We start from the raw sequence: 19,573 nt of genomic DNA, 5'->3' as shown, positions 1-19,573 counted from the left end.
ACTGACAGAAGCAGTTTCACAATTGGCCCAGATGCACTCTAGAATGATGGATGAAAGTAAAGGTGTGAAAAAGGATGAGAGCTGGTTTTCAATATTGTGGTCATGGATGCCATCTTGGCTGTCAGATGGACTGAAGATTATAGTTGGATGTACTATTTTGGCTGGAGCTACACTGATCATAATAAGATTTTGGAAGGCCCGGAAGGCACGCACCACAGACGAGATGATCGAAATGGTTGGTATGCACCTTTTGATGCCAACAGATGACGGCCAACACACAGGCACAATCATAAAAGAGAGAGAGAAGTTGCGCAACCAGATCATCACCAACCACCTGGACCCACCATCTGTGAAGCTCGAAAATCCAAGAAACCCAAGGAGCTACATAGGGAAATGGGTATACTGCACTCCTGGAGGAACCTGTGCATATATGTATTGGTCATTTGAAGACCATGTTAACCACTATGGACATTTGGGAGGAATAACTAAAATATGGAGAGTGAGAGGAGATAAAGAAAAGGATATGTTTGTGGTCGACAAGTCGACCAGAGGGGGGACTGAAGTGGGAGAATGAAAGAACAGGCTCCCGCCCTTCCCCTCTCGCGCTTGGCCTAGAGGATCACGGCCTAGACACCCGCCACGAGAGGAGTTTGCCTATCTACCAGACGACCAAATACCCTGGTACAGGAACATACGGATGTGCCCACCTACCTGCCCAGCAGCCCGCCCTGCCCATGCCGACACCTGCGGCATGGATCAACTCAACTAAACCTACACGTCGTTAGAGATGCCATGACGACCTAGCCAACGGTCAGCACACCTGTGCACACATGCACACCGGACACTCCCAAACCAATCCACACGAAGAACATACTCAGTGCTATGACGTAGGCGACAGACATACCCACGGACGTGCATCTTTATTATTTTCCACATAGGCTCTCAAAATGCAGAAACGCAAGGCGCATAATGAACTTATCTAAAAAGGCTTGCTCACGCTTCTTCTAAAAGCCATGTACCATAATGAAGAATATAACGGAGACACGATACTGGGGATAGAGCAATATGATACCATAACCTAAAGCGCTCTGAATCAAACGGTTCCACCTATGCACCAGGCCCAAGTAGGCCGCAAGCAAAAGCTTCCATGAACATTGAATGAGCAAGAGCTCGGTTGCTGACCCTGCAGAATGAGCCCGGCGAAAGCACACAGCCAAGGGCACGATGTTGCAATCTCGCACGCCGCAAGCCGACGCCAAGGTCGCACCTGCAAGATAAACAAGGCCCACAGTGGGAAAAACAATATTAATTGTGCTGAATTCTGCCTCAAACACGGTCCCACCTCACGTGACAAAGCCAAACCTGACAGGATGCCAAGCCCAGGAGGAAGGAGACGCCTGAATCCCACGTTTCAAGACACAGGCAGATACAATTAAAAGACTCATTGGACATCTGCAGCAGTGGGAGTAGTCGACCTCCCAACATATGAATAAATCCTCACATTGTTTACACCTACCCATAGTAAAAACATTGTTGCAAATAACAGGTGCACCGCGAGCTGGGAACAGCGATAGTCGCAAACTGGGAGGCTCGCGAGCAGACCAATCAGAACATGGGGCTCTTATCATTGACGCCATTAACATTGACCAATCCTCAGAGGTCTTCATGTAACAATTTCCATGTATCAAATTGAAAGGACAGCCCAAGTATATCACCTGACTAACCCTCAACCACTAACACCGTTCTCTATATGTATGCTATACTAACCCTACCACTCGAGTAACCAATCCAGAGTGGACATAGGTTTTTTGCTAAACTTTCTAAGGTGACGCAAGTAGCGCGTCATACTAAGATAAAAAGGGCCTGCGAGCCCCACGAGTGTGTGTGTCAGGACGGACGCGTACGATCCTTGACCCATCCCTGCCGTTTTGTCTAATAAGCAGCAGAGTCACCTTGCTTCTTGCGTGTGTCTCATACTCTATCTCTTTTGGGATATACGGGAGGAGTTGGGGCCTCCCTGCCCAGAGGTCTGCGGACAGCCCGGCCGACCCCGGCAGAATTTCCCAACGACAGGTGGGTGGAAAATTTGCCCGAACTAGTTGCCGCCCGATTAGCACATCCTGCAATGTTAAACAGTGATATAGGTACATACATTTCCCATAGTTCCCCTGAACACGTTTACATAAAATCCATAGACTGTTCCGATCGCTTTAGAGTTCTCTCACAGTCTATGCATGGTTTTAGTGTTCATAAAATAGCAACACTCAGCTGTTATTTGCCATTTTCTAGTTTTATCAGTTGTGTGGCTTATGTTCCCTCATTGGGGGGCAACCCCTGCTTAATCAAAAAGAAACAAATATATGAGAATAATTTCAGTGTTTTGTTGCTAGTGGACCTATTCAGTGAATGGCCCAATGAAACTCAGTTTAACTCGCTGGTCAGGTTTTCTTCAGCATCAGGCTGCACTTTGATCAGAAGTTCAAATTGTAGTAGTAAGTGGTTCAGTGAATGTTTTACAGTTAAGCAGGTGAATTACCTCTTTAGCTAGTTTGAGGCCACAATTCATCAAGATTGCAAAATGTCTCCTGGCAATCCTGTATTTCAATGAGGGACCTCCCTGCAGGCGTCCCTCTGATATCTGGACCAGGTGTGAACATTTAAAGTATTCTTGCTACTACAATGGCATATCCTCTTACAAAACATGTGAAGTATTCTCTTACAACATTTATGGCTACCGTTGTTCCCAACATCACTGGTTGCTATGTGATGCTACATCAATATACAGGGATGTCTTAGAGAGTGATAACTGCTGTATACAAGGCACATATTACCATATTGGGCATCCCTAACACAGTCTGTGTCACAGCCAAAGTGTTCAGATACTGCGGCCTGTCATTGCTCTTTAGGTTTTTGGGCAATGGATCTGGAGAGCTTTCTATTTGGCTGTTACAACCTGGTGCGTAGAAGCAAGCAACCTGGAGGCACTCACAGTGGTCACTGAAAAACTGTTTTGTGCGGAGCTTTGACTTAGAAACATTGTTAGATTTTAAATTCAATCTGACATTTCTTGGGTTGACTTTGTCTAGTGCCATGGGACTCATCGCCAGATCTGGCTTCCTTTGATAGTCAGGCTAGCGGTGCAGACCCATGGGTTAAATAGGAATTTTGCAATCTGTAGCTACCAATCAGAGATAATTAATTTAAAGAGTGGTTGCCAGCCAATCAGCGGGTTCAGAACATTCACACCTGGCCGGGCAGCATCCTGATAGATCCCTCAGATATGGATTCCAAGGTGGAAATTAGATAACTGTTCAATCTGACCAGACCTAGCTATGGCTCAACAACCCTCACTATTCTGAAGCAGACAGAAGCTATGAACACACCTTTCAAAATCTATGACACATTCACTCTTGCAGGACACAACATTATGACCCTACTTCAAAACTGAATTTTGCACAGGAATTCCCACTGCAGACAACACTATAAAAACAGTGGGCTGTAGCCCACAATAATTAGAGTGGGAAGTTTGTCACCAGCCAGTGTTTTTTCTCACAAGATATGCATAGGGTACCTTTTGGAGCATCCCAAACTGAGAGTCGAAGCCGATCTTTCGGTACAACAGGATTCACATCACTATTATCGATCTTGCACCGTCTAGCACTTTTTTCTGCCTAATATTAAAAATATTAGCCTAGGTACTGATATCTCTGATACTATGGGAAATGTGGTGCCCAAAATCATTTTATTTAACACACGTTCTATTGTTGCCCATGCGGCATTCATCTAGGAGTTCTGAACTGAACACTGCCCTGATGTGCTGTGTCTCACTGAGACATGGCTCTCTGAAACCTCGGCTCCCACCTTTTCACTTGCTCTTCCTGAAGCTTATAATATTATCCTTTTAGATCGAGTGGCACTTAATCCTTGTGGTAGGGTGGCTATTATTTTGAAATATACCCTCCTGTTCTCCTTGATCCTGATAAATTCTTTGACGTATTGGTGCTAGGGGACATTGATATTTATTACAAGTCTCTCCAAGCTCTGAGATTGGCAATTTTGTTTTACTCTTTAATTGACCTTGGTTTCAATCAACTTGTTCATGAATCTACTCATGCACTTCGTGGTATCTTGCCCCTTGTTTTTTCTTCCGACCCTGGTATTTTGATTCTACCTGTCAGACCTATGCCCTGTTCAGATCATTGTCTAATATCTGTGACAACTACGGTCATTGCTACCTTGACCCAATCTCCTTTCACTGCTACTTTGAAACATAATTGGGGTGTGGTGGACTGCATCCAGTTGGTCGCAGCAATCAATGATAGATGTAGGAATGCTCCATTTGTTGAGCTGTCTTTTTTAGCTCAGACACTACAGTTGCGGCTGATGAAGTGGCCCCGCTTACACGCACGCAATCTCGTAATCGGCCCTCTCAGCCCTGTTTCTCTGCTGAGCTCAAGGTAGCTCACTTGGAATTAAGGCGTGCTGAACATAAGTGGCGTGTGTTTTATGGCTCTGCTGAGAGATTACTCTTTTTGTCGCCTCACTACTGAGTATCATGCCGCCATCTGGCTAGCTTAGCAGAGCTTCTTTACAGGTAAGGTTGAGTTAGCGTTAAATCAGTTTAAGGAGTTGTTTGCAGTTGTTAAGTCTTTTTCTTCGACAGCTTGCTTTACTCTGAGTCTGCTCCCTAAGCAATCTCTCTGTGACTCATTAGCAGAGTTTTTTACCACTAAAATCAGGAATATTCGTGATCACATTTATTTGATTTTACAGAATATTACCAACATTGGCCCTGCTATGCTATGCCTATTGCGCTACACTCATGGTCTAGCTTCCCTGACTTTTCCACAGAGTCAGTGTCTAGGGCGGTGATGCTCCCTCTAACCACTTAGGAGTACTCAAAGAGATCATGCAGGGCATTATCCCCTGGGTTATTAGTGCTATCAATACCTCCTGTCAATTGGGTTCCATCCCTGGGGAGCTCAAACAAGCTACGGTCATTCCTTTTCTTAAAAAACCCTCACTGGATTCTTCAGTGTTGGCTAATTTTTGTCCTAATTTTCTTCTTTCTTTTCCATGAAATCGCTTGAGTCTCTGGTTTCCCCTCTTCTCTCCTTCTTCCTAGTAAAATTCGCTTTCTCTTGACCCCTTTTAGTCTAGATTCCACACCTGGGCGGGATACAGAGAGTGTGGTTGTGTCCGTTATGGATGACTTGGCCATGTTGGTTGATCGGGGTGGAGTGGGAACCCTGATACTTCTTTTGGCTGTTTTCGATACTATTGACCACTCCATCCTGTTGTCTTGCCTGGCACTACCTGACCTTTCTGGCCCTGTCCTGGCCTGGTTTACCTCCTTTCTGACTGACAGGGGCCAATCGCTTTTTCTGCCTCCTTTTCTATCTTCCCCCCACTCGCTTTCCTTTGTTGTTCCCCAGGGTTCTGCCTTGTCCTCGCTGCTTTTTAACATCTATGTTCAGCCTCCGGTTGGTGTCATCCGGTCCTCAGGGCCATCTTAACAGTTTTGGGGGCCCAAGGTAAAGACAGCCTTGGATTCCCCCTCCAAAACCCATGTCCTGCTCCCACCACCCTCCAAACCCATGTTGCCTCCCACCCCCTGAAGCAGAGCACTGCGTTGTTACCTGCAAAAGTCCTGCATGCACTAACATTTCTTGAACAAAACTATTTCCTTGAAGAGCAACACCAGATGCACCAACAACTACACTAGAGAGCACAGTACTTTGAGTATACAGTACCTCTATCTAAGTGGCAGACCCAGTAACAGGCTGCCCGCAAAGACTATTATCTATAGCATTGAGTGCAGGGTGGGTGTTATCTGGTCACATTGATGTGAGGTGCAGACTGCATGGGGATGCATTATCGCAGTGGCATACTACATGTGTCCAGCCAGGGTGCAAACCATATGGTGGAAGTGCTATCACAGTGATGCCGATCGAATGATGACACAGTGGTGGAGAAGGTAACATCTAAGGCAGTCAGCATGGTCAGATTGCCATCACAGTGCTGCTGTGAGGTACAGCCCACATGAGGACTGAATGTCAGAGTGGTGCTCTCTATTTAGTGTTTAGGGTGCAGACCGCATGGAAGAGGACTATTACTATCATCTAGGCGTGGGCAACATGGGGTAAGACCATCACATCAGGGCACTATATAGAGCATCAAAGGAGCAGATGCCATGGCATGCATCTAGTGCTATTACTGGACAGGGTGCTATCACACTGATGCACCATATTTTAAGTCTAGGATGCAGGTCGCATGAACAGAGTGCTATCACTGTATGTGGGACACTGTCTATGGCATCTCGGATGCTGACTGCAAAGTGGGTGTTCTCATATTGAGTGGTGCACTATAAAGCGTTTCTATGCTGCAGACCGCAGACTGGGTGCTTTCAAATTCATGAGCTACATGCAAGGTCTGAGGTGTAGGCCTAGGCCTAGGGGGGCAAAGTTAGCACAGGGGTGGGCTATATATTGCCCCTATGATGCGCCACCAGTCCCCACACTCCACCCCAAGTTTTCTCAGGTTAGAATGACATGAAGATTGTGTGATGCATGCGAGGTAAGAAAGAAAGGGAGCGGTTGTGAAAGATAACAGATTCCCGCGTAACATGCAGACAGGGAGCTCAATTTCATCTGCGTCTCTGCAGCTGCTCTGTGATTGTCACACTTCAGCCTCCGCCACAGCCTTACACCTGCAGAAAAGCACTGCACCTCTTCCGTCTACACTTGAGCACTGCACGCCTGCACACGTGCCACTGCTACAGACGGAGCACTGTCTGGGGCATCTGTAAAACACAACCTGCAGAACTAACAAGTGAACTGGAGTGTAGCACATGCCTGCAGCACTGCTACTTCTACTAGAGAACTGCATGTGTACTACTGCTGCAGAGCACTGCCTCTGTAAAATACGACCTGTAGCACTGACAACTATACCAGAGTGCTGCACCTGTCGTACCACCACTGGCAACAGCAGTACCAGTGCAGAAGCACCTCAGTAACAACACCACCCACAGCACCACTTGCAGCAGAACACTGCGCCTATACTGCCAACTGCAGCACCACCACCTGCCGTAACAGCAGGACCTGCCACATCACTATGTGTAACATCACCTGTAACATCAGCCGTGGCACTGTCTACTGCCTGAGCTGAGCACGCATGACAGCAGAATTGCCTGTTACACCCCCAACTGCAAAATCACCACCTCTAGTGCCACGACTTGAAGGTCAACAGCACCAGCACACTAGTAGTGGTCAAAGCAGCTACTGCTACATCCCCTGTAATTCATTGCAAACAGAATGTGCTCATAAAAAGCTGCGTAATTTCCGCCGAGTATGTGTAAAAGTAGGATAATGAAACAATTGTGGAGAGGCGGTTGGAGCATCGCCTAAAAATAATTCGAACCAAAAGGTGAATGATGTGCATTTTGAAAGCAAATCTTGCAATGTTCTGTTGTAAAGAAAGAACACAAATGAGGACAAATATTGAAGTTTGGGGAAGTGTGGGGTAACCTCAAAATATTTTCACAGAAAAGGAGGGAAACATAGCATTTTCAAAACACAGAAAAAGAAAACGAGTATGTAGGTGGGTCCACAAAGTACCCTGGGGTGAGAGGGCAAGGTGGCATCCAGGAGAGAAGCGGGTGAGCGCCTCATTTGCAGAGGGTGGATAAAGGTCGGCCAGAGGCCTATGTCCTCAGTGTCAGCACAGCAGCATGCCCATAGCGAGCAGTGGAGTGGAAAAAGTTGGATCAGTGTGTGGCATCCATCAACCACTTATGGCAAGCTTGCGTGTTTCTCATTCTCTGCACATTTCTTAGCTTCGATGGGAGTAGATTCCACACAGGGGGTGAGGTGCTCTGTGCATTCCCCTGGGTTGGCGAATGCCAGACCAGGCTAATGGCAACAGACCAGACATGTTTGACTTATTTGCAAATTATGCCAGGACTGTTGCAAGCACTGCAGATTTTCACACTCTTGTTTTCCCCTACGCATAATGGGCTATATGTGCCAGAGGTACGGCATGCCGGCCTGGCACCACATTTCTCTCTTCCGGTTGCTTACATAGTGACTAGATGGCACGAGCGTGGGAGTGGCTTGGAGCGTGTTGTACGTTCCTGCTATGCCATTGTTTATGGGGCTTCTCCCCTTTTAAACCTAGTGAGCCAAGCCTGTTTCCACAGAAGGTGGAAGGAGAAGTGTTTTCATAAGGCGATGCTGGCATTGAGTAAGTTCATGTGCCTGAGACGAGCCACAATGCTCGTGTCAATTCATCTTATTGTACATTCCCAATTTGATACTCTGTGTCTTTCTGGTGGTTTTTCTTCCTTATGTCCTCCAAGAATAAAGTTGAGGTCCATTGCCTTCCAGTACACCAGGCACCAAAGGTGACTTGGACTGTCAACTTCAAATTGCTAGTAACAACTTTGCCTTCAGCTAGCGATGGAAATCTTAATTAGTTTGAGCCTTTGCAGAGGTGTTTAAGTCATAAAAGGCCCAAAATGCACAATAAAACATAAGCCAGGAAGTACAAAACATACATGTTTTTATTTTCCTTGAAGGTAACTCGTAGTCCCTCCCTCTACTCCCTGTGGTCAAATTGAGACCTTTCAAATCTAACTGTTCCTTTGTCTCACATGGTGTGCTCAGACTGTAAAAAGAGAAGCCAAGGCAAGTAAAACGCTCCTTTGACCCAACTATTGGCTCCTATGTTTCTTGCCATGGAAGCAGGCCAGTATTTTTTGACAACCACAAAAATGAATGACTTCCACATTTTGAGGCATGGAATTGTAAGGCGCTGTCTCATAGTCCTACCTCTAGTTCTTAATCTTTTTTAAAGGGACAGAAATTGGCCTTCGAGTGATATTGGCCGGGGACATTTCTCTGTGTCGTCAGCATGGATCATGTGCCGCTGCCACCCCCAGAGTTGTCTTTCCCATCCCAAAGGGGCAGGCATCCCACCCTCCAGGACCCAAATCCCTGGTGCATTTGTTGATTCTGCTGCCCTGGCCCTGACACTTAAAACCACCAACGGCTCCACCACTTCCTCCCCGCCCAAGTGACAGTCAAAATGCATCAGGCACTGTAGGGAATGCTTCAGGAAATGGGAGCTTCAAAGCCCTGAGGCCCTAAGGGAGGCTTTGTTGGCGGAGTGGTGAGAGGCAAGAAAAGAGGCTGCAGGGAAGAAGGCATCTGCTACTCAAGCAGAGGCTTCCCATACTCAGGCCACGACTGATTACAAAGCTCTCTCTGCGTCTTGAGGGGACCGAAGTATGCCAAGCTAGCCTAGCGGAAAGCCTCGAGCTGTAATTCTGGGCTCGCCTCGGGACAACACAACAGTGCATAAATAAGGCAAACATTGCTTGTTAGTACTTACCCACCAGTGCAGGGCACATCGGGGCGCTGCCGGCAGTACACAGCTCTGAGCCTCCGGGTTCAGGACTTCCCGTCAGGGCCAGAGGACAGGTACACGGCCCAGAGGGAGTCTGGGGTCGGCCATCAGAGTGGCCGTTTAGGTGAGGGCCCACTGCCCAGGTAGAAAAAACCTTGACATGTCGAGGCCTCAGAAGAGCAGCACATGGGGCCTCGTGCTTGTGCAGAGCTTGACTGTGCATGCAAGAAGGAAAGAGCCTTGACGAAGACACACCCACAAATTCACCTCAACCAAATACCATTGGCTCACAAAAGCTGCTGTATGCTTGGCAACAGACTTTAACCAATGAGGAATCACTGGCACTAGACTGACCACGTGGTCCACGGCATGGTGTACAAATATGTAAATGAAATGCTGGGGTGGGGGTACTGGCAGAGCAAGAGCAGCAGAATTGATTCCGAATTGCTCAATTATGCGTTAAAATCACCGGAGCGGAGGAGCTCACACACATTCACTGTCAGCACATCGTGCTCAGCCCAACCCAACCAAACAAGAAATTAACATGTAGGCCGGCCGTCCATGGGGGCTCCCTCCAGCCTGGGGGTCCATGGCACGTGCCTCGTTTGCCCTCCCATGGAGAAGTACCTGCCGGTCCTGCAGCTTCCAGTGCAATTCCTCGGCCGATGACACCTAGACCTTGGTCCGTTTAGATCTGGACAAGACTGAGGTGTCATTGCGCTTGTGTGAGTGCCTAGTGAAGGGGTGGAGGGCCAACAATTGGCTTAGGTTTAACAGGGACAAGAGAGAGGTTATGGTGGTCGGTGCTTCTCCGGATTCTTTTCTCTGGACCCCTTCCTTCTGGCCATCATCTGTGGGTGATTTCCCTATTACAGTGACTATGGTAAATAAAATCTGGTTGTATGTCTGTCCTCTACTCTGCCAATGGCTCCCCAGGTTAGTGCAGTCTGTAAGACCGGCCATTTTCTGGTGAAGGTTCTTTGCAGGGTCCTTCCATTCTGGCCTGCTTCCCTGCAGCCTTTGGTGGTTACCTCGCTAGTCACTAGTCGCATAGACTATTGCAATGCTTTATTCCTTCCTCAGCCCACTGGTCTCTTACATCGACTGCAGCATTTGCAGAATCTTGCTGCACAAGTCGCCACCTACTTCCCTTATGGCTCTCATACGAATCCAGTGCTTTGTTCACTCCATTGGCTCCCGGTAAGTAAAAGGATTCAGTTTAAATGTCTTTGTTTTGTCCACCGGGATTACCATCACCAAGGGGCAGACATACTTCTGGGAGTGCCGATCTTGTGATGGTTCCTAAATATCACCTTGCTTGGGTCGACGGTAAGCATTGAGAAGCATTGTGAGCCATCTTCAGTTCCGGCACTCTTTAAAAACATTGTTATTTTAGGCTATGAGTAATGGGTGTGTTTGTCTGAGTCCTAGCGTCAAGATGCCCCTTTGGTTGAACGTGCACATCACTATTGAGCCCTTGGATGGGTGCTCATCAAGAAATAGTCACTTTAAATAGTCATGAAAAAAATGTAAGCATACAAGGGTGCAGTTAAGAATGTTACACTTATATCACCCTACCAGATTACAGAAAGAGGACTGATCCCCAAATGTTTGTCGTAGGGTTCCAATCAAGGAAACATCTATGAAGTCCATCTGCTTTCCAATGAAGGTTCGTAGACCTATCTTCAACAGTGAAACCTGGTCCTTTCAGGGTAATAGGACACCTGAACTTGGTATTTTCTACCTTCATAATCAAAAGTCACTAGACATTGTCACGTAGGGTCCAAAGCCCCCTAAACTTCAAAGAAAGGGGAAGCCTCCAATGCTACTTGGTATTCCCTGGCTTTCTCATCAAGTTGGGACAAGACAGGGCCTCATTCCGAGTTGGGCGGTATTCTGCGGTTAATCTGATGTAATACCACCCAACTGAATTACTGTCACTGCCACAAGGTCCGATGGAATTACCTCCGGATTGTAAGTGCCGGTTGCGGAGTTAATCCCCATTTTATCAAAGTTTGTTGGACTTTATGGGGCTTTTTTGGCAGAATTACTGCTGGTGCAATGACTGCCATGGTAGTTCTGCTGATTTTTCAGTTGAGAGTGGGAGTATTTACCTCCAGCATGATGCTGTAGGTAAATCCCCCATTCCAGGGCATTACTCATAGTATGGCAGTGCAGGAAAAGTTGCAGTAATTCCATTACCCTGAATTATTTTCTGCACCGCCATACCTGTAATGAGGCCCACATATCTTTATCTGTTTTGGATTATTCACTTAAAAAAATTATCAGACAATTGTGGTCTAACACCCACAGTTCTGGAGCTCTATGCATGGCATCATTCGGCCCATGAAATAATGGCTGAAAGTGCTCAGTTCAAACAGCCATTTAGGATGTTTGTTGCAGATAAATATAGTACAATTTACCTTTTTGGTTCCATAGTCATCAATGGAATTCCAGTGCAATTCCAGTAGTACCCAGTGAGACCAAGATAACACCCGATATAGGTTTGGGTAGGTGGTGGTTCCCATTGAAAATCAAACTTATTCTTGCTCTAAAGGGGTTGAACTTTACCCCATCAAATTCTTGCCTCATGTACACATCTGAGCTCTGCTTCAATTTGAATATGAAGCATTAATGTATTTATTTTGCATGTGTAAGGCGCTTATACATTAAGTAAATTGTGTTTCAAAGCACCCACAGGGCATCTGGGAGGGAACATGGGAAGAAAAGCAAATATAACAATGAAAGATAGAGGCAGTCCTACTACGCCTTGTGAGCATTCAGAATGTGCAAGTGCAGAGAGAAGGAATGAGGGAGTGGGGGGTAAGTGCTAGGTGTCCCAAAGAGGGAAATGCTAGGGAGTAACCGTCTATTAAGTGACTTGGTGAGAGTGGTCAGCTGCCAATAAATAAGTAATTACAGGCCTGTGGTGGCATAGGCCAGTGGATTCCCAAGGCAAGCGCTGGGAGTGAGTGGAGGCTGAAGGTGATTGAGGGTGGGAGGGCAGGACCCAGGAGGACACATATAGGCCCTGGTCACCAATCACAGCAACTGTGGGGTTTAGCAGAGGAGGGAGGAAGGAAAGGAGGAAGTGAAAAGGAATGTCTTGAGGAGCTTCTGGAATTTGAGGAGATCTGACTCAAGACGAAGCGTGAGTGGAAGGCTGTTCTAAAGGTGGGAGCCTGCTGCGGAAAGAGATTGGGCCCCAGCTTGCTTTTTAGCAAAGTGCTTCACACATATAGAGTTGGTGCCAGATCAACATAAAGATCTGGAGAGATAGTATTTAGTGAGAGCCAGTTATAGATAGCGTGGTCCCCAGCCCTGCCAGTCTTATGGATAATGCAGAGGGATTTGATCCTTGCAGCAACCGGGAGCCAGTGGAAAGATTTTAGGACTGGAGAGAGGCAGTCCCTGGGCTTGAGGCAAAGGACAAGTCTTGCAGCCCTATTCTGGATTAGCTGGAGGGGTGCAGAGAAGAAGAGGGTAGATTAACAAAAAGGCTATTGCAGTAGTCTAGCCTAGAGAGAACTAGAGCTCTAGAGAGATTGAGCTTCTGGGACAAAGTGAGGAAATTAAGAATTCCTTTGAGGAGGTGGAATTGAAAGTGGGCCTTCTTGGCATGGTCCTGAATGAGAGGGAGGAAGGAAAGAGAGGAGTTGAAGATGACTCTGAGGTTTCTGGATTCAGGTGAAGGAGAAGGGGAGAGCCCATAGAAGTTGGCCAGAGTGAGGGGAAGAAAGATAGAGCAGGAGTCTAAATAGGAAGGATCTCAGTCTTGCTGGTGCCAAGGTAGGGATCATAGAAAGTACACCAGGAGTTGATAGCAGATAGGCAGTCAGGAATGATGGAGGAAGTAAGGAGAGCTATTTGGAGATCGTTGCTGTGTGAAGTCACAGAGCTTCCACAAGCGGTAGGTCAATTGGCATTCTCTACAGAATAGGTCTAGTTCCCTTATTCACATTCCTGTCTCTAGTTGTATACATCATATCCTTGTCTACCTCCTCAACAATTGAAAATAGTCTCATAGCCAATGGGACATGTCTTGCATTTCCTGACATGTCCATTCAATCTCACACTCTACTCCTCAATGTTTTATCACATGTTCATACCTCTTCCTCTTTTTCTCTCATAGCTCTTGAAGATGCCACTTCTACTCTTCCACAAATGTAAGATCATTACTCTCCAATCTCCTCTTCTATTTCAACACCTTACTACCTCTCTTTGAATATAATACTCCTCTCTTACCTTGATGTTTCCTCCAGCCTCCCGCTGACCCTGACTCTTCTCCACCTACTACTCAAAATACCTGTTGTTCCTCCTCACCACCTCCTTATGCTCCTTCACAATCTCTTCACTCCTCCTGATATTGCTTCACAGTGCCTCACTATTTTAATTCACCCCTTCTCACTCCCCATGATATTCTTCCTCACCACTTAATTATTCTTGACCACCTCCAACTCTTTCTCATGTTCTTCAGCCAACTTACTCATGCAACCTCCTTCCTGCTTTAACACCTTCTACTTTTATCCTCAGCTCTCTCCAAGCTCAGTCATACTGCAAGTCACAAGCTATACATTCCTCGGCTCCCTTTTACTGCTTTCCTTTGAGCTAGCACTTATATAGTGCTTGCTTTGAATGGGTCCTTCCTAATTGGCTATGTTTATGTGACCTATCTGAGCATGTTGTATCACTCAGATAACATGTAGTTTTGACTCTTAAGAAAAGGTCTTCAAATGGGCCAACCAACATGTCAACTCTCTTTCCAGTATGTTCTCCTTGGTGGATGGGATGCAACAGCAGTTTGTTCTCACTGCCAATTACTTTGGTTTTGGCTCTCCTCTGTGTCAGTACATCAGTGTGTGTGTGCGTACACACTTTCGACTCCTTTTGGAGGTTGGAGAACCACACACTTTCTCTTTTCTAGGATTATCTTCAGTGTGGGGAAGAAGTGAAATTCTTTCTGGCTGTTACAGCACAGGTAAGGGCTGTGCTTTCTTCTGCTACTCTGGCTATTAAATTGGAGAGAGGTGCCAGTTTCCCATGACTGTGTACTTTTGGTGGTGGAAAGCACTTCGACACAGTTCTTGGGTACTCTCCATAGTCCTCCTGCCCCCAAATCTGTAGCTACATTTTCAGGATGTGTTCCACAAATTACTTATGCAAAAGAGAGAAGTTATGGGAGATGAGGCTCCACTCTACTAATATTTTTGGCAGAGTCTGGGTGACATGGGTTAGAGAAATATTCTCGGACATCCTTCCTGACTTGATGGACCCGATTAGGGTTTCTCCATAATCTTCCTGCTCCGTAGTAAATTCTGCAATATCAGGCTAGGATTTTCCCTCTGACAAAGAGGGGATGCTGGAAGTCATAGTTTTGAAATATTGGGATTTTTTACATGGGCTCAGTCACTTGGCCTAGGGATACAGTTTCTGGTAGTCAAACAGGTTCTGGTGACCTGAGCATGTAATTCTCAATACCATGTAATGATGAATGTGAGGCCACTTTGTCAGACACTGCAATATCTACTTGCCTCATCAGCTCTGCCTTACCCACTTGCCTGGACTGTAAGAGCTCTGGTACTTTAATTTGTTAATTCAATTTTGGATGTTAATGTGACAAAATAATTCCTACATGAATACAGGTATGAGTAGTGGCTAAACAGCCTACTTAGCCCCTTGCAACTACCAAGAAAGCCATAATTCAAATCCTAAAAGTAAAACGGACACTGTTGATCAGGCAAGAAATTGCAGCAAAGTCACTGTTCAAGGATATGCCTTTTCAAGAGGAGGTGCAATAGGGGGCTTAACGGTCCCTAAGGTCCCAGAAAGTGAGGTCCCATGGGCCAGGCCAGGGGATAGGACCTCTTAATAGTACCTCATTCAATGTGCTGCAGTTCAACAATTCAGTTAGTTGAAGGTTGAGATAGAAGTGAGCAGGTATTTGAGTCGAGATGGCAATGACCGCTGCTGGTGCGATGAAATGTCAAACCAGTTCGAAGATGCAAGTAGTGTTTTGAAGATGCAAAAGAGTGCTGAATGCAGCAACACAGTTTCTGTACTGATTCAAAAGGATCAAGAATGGTCAAAGCAGGTTTAAGGCTGCTAGAAGCATCAAAACAGGGTAGCAGGATGACTTGGAATTCTTCAGGGTGCTGTGAGTCCCAAGCCAGGACACAGTAAGCCTGGTTTCATTGCAGCTGGCAGCAGGGCACACCTTGGACCAAAGAGCACCACTGTTGCCAGGGGATGGTTAGGAGACAAATCTCTTCTCTACCTGGGATGATCCCTATTCTCACCTCTCTGTTGGAGGACTTTGGATGGATTGCATTCCCAGTAGAGGTCCAAGCAATTATTTGTGTCTTCTTCAAAGTCCATAGATGAATCAAAGTAGGAGTGGAATATCCCTCCCATATATAGGCAAAATGTCACAGAGGATGGGACAAAAGCAAGCCTACTTTAAGGGATCAAACCATCTCACTGTAACACGTGAACCTTGCTTTGGTTTTATCATACTCAGAATGCCTTGTTCCAAAGGAAATGGAGAGGACAGGAAGTTAGGAGAGCCCCACAGAAAAGCAACATAGTGGAACCCTTCTCAGTTTCACTTTCCCTTCTCTGGATACTCTAACTCTGCCCCTTTTCAAGTCTGCAGTCTTCAAAAGGCCCTTTGGTTGCAAAAGGCTGGTGTGAGGCTGGCCTTTGTTATGTGACCAAACATTTGAAGCAGAAGTTCCCAGAAGACCTCCTGGTAAGAGGTCCTTCGCCTGAGGTAAGGTGTTAAGGTTCCTCCCGGAGAATCAAAGGAGGACCATTTCATGGCTATTGTCTCACTGGGAACAATGGAAATAGCCAGGATAACCAAGAATATACATCACCTTGAAACATGTATGATATCAAATTGGCGTGGCTTTAATAACTGATTTCGTATCAGGCACTATAAAACAACCAGGTATAGCTTAGTCTTAGAGTTTATCCTACCACAAGACTGATTATTACATTTTAGATCAAAGGTGCAAAAGTTAAGATGCTGCATATAGCTGTAGTGGCTTGAGGTCAAAGCAGGTGGCTATCTCCCAGATTAATCTTCTCACTGAATCTGTTGGTTGTCTCCATGACCATCAGTCTTGCTTCAGAGCAGCCAGAAGCACGGAAACTGCTCTCCTGAACATCCGTGAAGACCTGCTCTCAAACGTTGACTCCAAAACCCCCTGTGTCCTCATCTTACTTGATCTTTCGTATGCCTTTGACACGGTCATCCATGCCATCCTGCTCAACCATCTCTGTGATAACCTGGGTATCACTGATCAGGCCCTGGCCTAGCTGACCTATTCCCTCTCCTATCGACCCTCCCAGGTCCAATTTAGGTCCTTCTTCTAATTTATCTACATCTCTATCTGTGGTGTTCCCCAGGGGTCTAACCTTGCTCCCTGGCTGTTCAACCATTACCTGGCACTTCTGGCTCACCGCATTGCCAGTCTCTGCCCCAACTTTCGGTGCTATGCGGATGACACTCAGCTCATTTTTAGGCTCCCTTCCACCACCTCTTCTCCTTCTCTCATCTCCGACTGTCTTTCCGCTATCCGGGAGTGGTGTACTGCCAATGATCTCTGCCTTAATTCTACTAAGACTGACATTCTCCTCATCGGCACACCTGCTCCCTCCTTTCCTATCACTCTCTGGCTGGCCTCTTTGGGCCCTCTTCCTTCTCCCACTTGTGAGGCTAAAAACCTCAGGGTTATCTTCGACTCCACACTCTCCTTCTCTCCTCACATCTCTGACATCCGAAGGAGTCAAACTACCAGATGCACCTTCTCCGAGGTATTCTTCCTTTCCTCTCCTTCCCCCAGAAGATCACTGTCTCCAGAGCTCTGGTTCTCTCTAGGCTGGACTACTGCAACAGCCTCTTTCAAAATCTGCCTGCTTCTACTCTCCGCCCTCTGCAACTCATCCAGAACAGTACTGCAAGATTTGTCCTTGGCTTCAATCCCAGAGATCGTAAATCTCCAGGACTGAAATCTCTGCACTGGCTGTTAGTGGCTGTGAGGATTAAGTTCAAAACCCTCTGCATTTTCCACAAGGCCTTCTGGGACCTGGGGCCTCAATACCTTCAACTCTGTCTTCCTAAATGTCTTCCTTCTCGAGCTCTTCGCTCATCCGCCTCCAACTCCCTCAGAGTCAGTCGCTTCTCCAAGCAACGAGTTGCTGGTAGATCTCTTTCTTAGGCTAGGGCCTCCCTCTGGAATAGCCTCCCTTCCTCCCTGAAACTTGAGGAGAAGCATCTCCGGTTCTGGAAGCAGCTCAAGACCATCCTCTTTCTGCTTTCTCTCCTCTACCCTGCTGAACTCATGACTGAAACTGCACTGGTCACCTGGCTACCCTCTGATCTCGGGACCAGGTCCCCTCCCCCACCAGCTGCACACCTGCACTGCCTCCCGGGCAACCCCTGCACTTGGGGGCTGTTTCTTTATCCCTACAGTCCTCAGTCTCGGAGGATAGCACAGGGACAACGTGCTCTTCTTAAAAGCAAGATGACACGGAGCAACACAGGTTCAATACCCCCGTACACGCTTAGAAACCTCAGGGTATTAAGCGCGTTATAAATAACCTATCATATCATATCATATCACCAGCTCTTGACACTCGATGTCTGCACTTACCCCTGCACTTGCCACTAGCAAATGTAAGTGCACTTTCCCCCTCTATCCAGTTGTCCCAAATCTAGGTGTTGTTATTGCATTTACTGCTATTGGATTTCCTGTTATTGTATTTACTGTTGTGCCCCCGTGTTAGGCACTTTCTCCTTATATCCAGGTGTCCCAAATCTAGGTGTTATTATTGCATTTATTGTTATTGCATTTACTCTTGTGCCCTCATGTTAGGCACTTCCACCCTCTATCCAGGTGTCCCAAACCTAGGTGTTGTTATTGCATTTACTGTTATTGCATTCACTGTTGTGCCCCCGTGTTAGGCGCTTTCTCCCTCTATCCGGGTGTCCCAAATCTAGGTGTTGGTGCACTTACTGTTGTTGCCCACATCCTTGGTGTCTCCCCCTCTATCCAGATGCCCCCTTTCTAAGTGTTGCTATGTTTATTGTCTGTGGCCCATCGTTAAATGCTCTCCCCCTCTATTCAAGGTCTCCCAATGTTAAGGGTTATTGTATACATCATTGCGCGCCTATCTGATGCACTCTGTCTCATTATTCAGGCATCTCCCACTTGCAAGTGGTGGGTGTCTTGCATCATGGTACCTAGATCAATTGTTACGATGGCTTCTAGCTTGAGCATTTCTCTAACTGTTTAGGTGCCTCACAACTAGCTAACAACTGACTGCTGCTGCTGTCCCAAATCTGGGCATATTCCATCCGTCCTGGTGTTTCATATCTGGCTGCTGGCTGCCTGCTGCCTGCTGCTGTGAGATCAGGTCTGGGTGCCACTCCTACAGTTCAGGTAGCCCTGATCTAGTTGTAATGACTGCAGTGTGAAGTGGGAGAATGGAAGACCAGGCTCCCGTCCTTCACCTCTCGAGCTTGGCCTAGAGGGTCACGGCCCAGACACCCGCCGCGAGAAGAGTTCGTCCAGTTACCAGACGACCAGGTACCATGGTACAGGAACATACGGATGTGTCCACCTGCCTGCCCAGCAGCCCGCACTGACCGTGCCGACACCTGCGGCTCGGATCAGCTAGACTAAAAACCACACGTCGTTAGAGATGCCATGACGACCTAGACAACGGGAAGCACATCTGTATAAATATACACACTTAACATTCCCACACCAATCTACACGAAGAATATACTCAGTGCTCTGACGTAGGCGACAGGCATATTCACGGACGTGCATCTTTATTATTTTTACATAGGCTTTCAGAGTACAGAAACGCAAGACGCATCATACTCATCTATAACGCTTGCTCATGCTTCCCTTGAAACCCGTTACCACCGTGAGAGGTATAATGGAAACACGATATTGGTCATGGAAATATATGCCACTATAATCTAAAGCACCCATGCACGAAATGGATCACTTATGCACCAGGCCCAAGTAGGCCTCAAGCAAGAGTTCCGTGGACATTAACAAAGCAAAAGTCAGGTTGCTGATCCTGCAGAATGAGCCTGGTGGAGCACCCAGCCAAGGTCGCAATGTTGCAAACCCACATCCAAGAACAAATC

Source organism: Ambystoma mexicanum, chromosome 4p, assembly GCF_040938575.1.
Source record: "Ambystoma mexicanum isolate Mex_15411 chromosome 4p, UKY_AmexF1_1, whole genome shotgun sequence".
Classification (NCBI taxonomy): Eukaryota; Metazoa; Chordata; class Amphibia; order Caudata; family Ambystomatidae; genus Ambystoma; species Ambystoma mexicanum.
The sequence above is the reverse complement of the archived record's forward strand: the minus strand, read 5'-3'. Positions refer to the sequence as shown.